Source organism: Pteropus alecto, unplaced genomic scaffold (genome assembly GCF_000325575.1).
Source record: "Pteropus alecto unplaced genomic scaffold, ASM32557v1 scaffold39, whole genome shotgun sequence".
NCBI lineage: Eukaryota > Metazoa > Chordata > Mammalia > Chiroptera > Pteropodidae > Pteropus > Pteropus alecto.
This window is the reverse complement of record NW_006443568.1, coordinates 9,121,882-9,125,128: the sequence shown is the minus strand read 5'-3', so window position 1 is coordinate 9,125,128 and position 3,247 is coordinate 9,121,882. Positions and strand designations below refer to the sequence as shown.

General features: G+C 42.1%; 1 protein-coding gene across 2 annotated transcripts in view; it reads left to right on the top strand.

The window, feature by feature from the left end:
- RPS6KA1 (ribosomal protein S6 kinase A1) overlaps positions 1 to 3,247 on the top strand; it is a 29,937-nt gene that overhangs the window by 19,530 nt on the left and 7,160 nt on the right. The window lies entirely within an intron of this gene.

The following is a 3,247-nucleotide window of genomic DNA, read 5'->3' as shown; positions in this document are numbered from 1 at the left end:
AGAGAGTGATGAGGCTGAATTGTGGACAGGAACATTTATTTAGTATCTGCTATGTGCCAGGTACCTGCTACATTATTTGCATTATCTCAAATGATTTTCACAGCAACCCTGTGAGGTAGCTACTATTGTTGGCCCACTTTACAGGTGAGAAGACTGAGGCTCAGAGCTGTGAGGTCACTTGCCCAAGGTCACAAAACCGGGAAAGAATGTCTGACTAAGGAATTTGGGTGGGGAGCTACGGACAGGGAGTGGGTTTTGAGTGAGGAAACAGCAGAGTCACTATGAGTAACTCAGGGCTTCAGGGGGTGCGAATCTGGCTGTGGGTTTGGTTGCTAGGACAGAGGAAGTAGGTGTAGGGGAAAGACTGTTGGAAACCCAGCAGGTGCTACAGAAGAGGTATAAGTCCAAACGATAAGACTTGGCCTTTATCATTGAGCAAGGCAGAGGTGGAAAAATTCCTTGTAGTGTATTGAAGCCAAAACAGAGTTAGCATGAGGTTCTCTCTGGATGAGATGATGTTTTAGGGGCTTCTAGTCAGACAGTGTGGGGGTTAAGCATGCAGACACTAGAATTCAACTGGCTGTGTATAAGTCCTGTGCATGGGGTTGGGAAAGACTCATCTCTCCAAGCTTTTCTCACCTCTCATCTACAAACTCCTGATAACAAGACCTCCACCTCACAGGGTGGCTGTGGGATGGAATGAGGTGCTGCACTGGGAAGGTACCATGGCCCAGTGGAGGCTGGTGGGAACTGCCACATACACATTAGGGGGAAATAGGACCAGATCATTGCTGTGCCTTTTTTAAAAATTAACTTTTCATTAGGAATATTTTCAAGCATATGTGAAACTAGAAGAATAGATAATGAACCCCCAGATACCCATCACCAGATTTAAAAATTGTCGAGATGCTTCCGTCCCTCCTTCCCTTTCTCATTTCTATTTCCTCCCCTCCTCTCCCTCTCCCTCTCTCCTCTTTTTTTGCTTCCCTCCCTTCCCCATCCTTCCCCTCCCTTCCCCATCCCTCCCTTCCCCATCCCTCCCCTCCCCTTCCTTCCTTCCTTCCTTCCTTCCTTCCTTCCTTCCTTCCTTCCTTCCATTGTTATTGAAGTATTTTTCCCAACTTTTTCTTGAAAAAGTTGAAACCTTTAGAAAAGTTAAAAGAATGGTACAACATTGAAACAGTGAAAACCATTTCCCTTCTAGATTCACCAGATCTTCACAACCTGCTACATTTGCTATATCAGTCTTTTTCCCGTCTCTCTTTTTCTCTCTATATATAAATATATATTTTTATGGGTACATTTGAAAGGAAGTTGCAAAGTTTATGACACTTGACCCATAAATACCTATAATTAAAGTCTATTAAAGCATATCTCGGACCTCACATCATCTTAGTTGTATGTCTGTAACTCTGAAAAAAGCAAACATTTTCTTTCATAACAGCTAACGAAATTAACAATTACTCGTTTTTCACATAGTACCCTGTTAACATACACATTTCCCCTATTGTCCTTTCAAAAACATTTTTGCGATTGGGTTATCCATCTCTGCCATGCCCACAACTTTCATTCACTTGTTATATTCCTTAAGTCTCTTTTCTAAAACTGAGAGAAAATTTGCACACAGTAGATCTTAAGTGTATAATTCAATGAGTTTTGATAAATGTAGATATCCGTGTAACCTCCACAGTAAAACCTCCCTTATTATGCCACTGACTTGAAGAGATCAGTTCTGTGGAATGTGTCTGCCTCCTCATGGCCTCATTTTAATTCTGTGTTTCCTGTCAACTTCAAGTGCTCTAAAGTCTTGATTCAGCTTCAACTGCCTTTTGGGAGTGAGAAGTTAAAAACATTTCATGGGAAGTGCAGTGTACTTCACAGAGCATCACATCCAAGAGCACAGTGTCATGTTGTCCTCATTCGTCATGTCAGGAGGTAACAGTCTAGGGACAGGTGAATGGGTGGCCAGCGGTGAGTGGACCTGATGGTGTATCGTAAAGATCTTCACCAGCCTTTCACAGAATGGCTTCATCCTTTCATGATCTCTGCCTGAATCACTTATTTCATTAGGGTTTGCAAAAGTGGCAGTGTCTGATTCTAATTTATTAGGGGAGATTCTTTTGTAAAAAAGAACTTTACCTCATAATCAGAGCTTCAGTTTGCTTACCACATGTCCTATTATGGTCATATTTGAAGTGGTTTTGGTTTTTGAAATGGCCAGTACAAGCAGACCAATATTTAAATATGTCAGGTCAGACAGTAGATGTGTTTCTTTTTCCTGTTTTGTTCTCAGATGAGTACTAGTTAAAGTTATTCCCAAGAAGGTATAGAAGATGGAGCCAAAGCAGTGAGTGTCCAGTGGATGAAAACAAGGAAGGATTTTCTAGAGAGAGAGCTGCTTCCAAAAGTTGCGAGCCTCTCCACCAGCTCCAAGTACAGACAGCCGCTTGGTGGAGGTGTTATAGCGGGGAATTGTCTCTTTACCAAAGGCAGGAGTCCAGCGGTCTCCAAAACTTCTAGCCTTTCCAAATCCCAGGGGCAGATGATGAGGAAATGGGAAGCTCTTGTTGAATCTGAATATGGAGGGAGATTCTCTGGGCTGATTATAGGTTGGCAGCATCTGTGGTCTAGAAGCTGGGAATCCCATATGAGCTGAGGGGTGGGAAGCGGGTGACCAGGAGCAGGGGCCACTGGGACTTCCTATATCTTTTTATTAAAGGATCACGTAAACGTAAATCATAATGTACAAGTCAACAAATTTTCAAAAAATGAATATGCCCTTGTAACCTGCACCCAGATCAAGACACAAAGTATTTCCACTTTCCCCATATCCCCATTTGCCCCTTCCAGTCCTTACCTCCTCCCCAGGGATAGCCATTCTAAGCTAAATTCTAATAGGCTAGATTAGTTTTGCCTGTCTTTGAATTTTATACAAACATGCTCTTTCATATCTGACTTCTGCCACTCAACATTCTCTCTGAGATTCATCCACATTGTTGTGTGGCTGCAGTTCACTCATTCCTGATGTGTGGTCCTACTGTATTAACAGACCACAATTTAATTTCCATTCTACTGTTAATGGACGTTGGGTTGTTACCAGTATTTTACTATGACAAGTAATGCTGGTGAGAGATTCTAGTACTTGTCTTTTGGTGAACATGTACGTACATTTTAACATTGAGTGAATACCCAGTGGTGGAATTGCGGAGTTATAATGTATGTGTATGTTCATCTTTAGTAGATATAT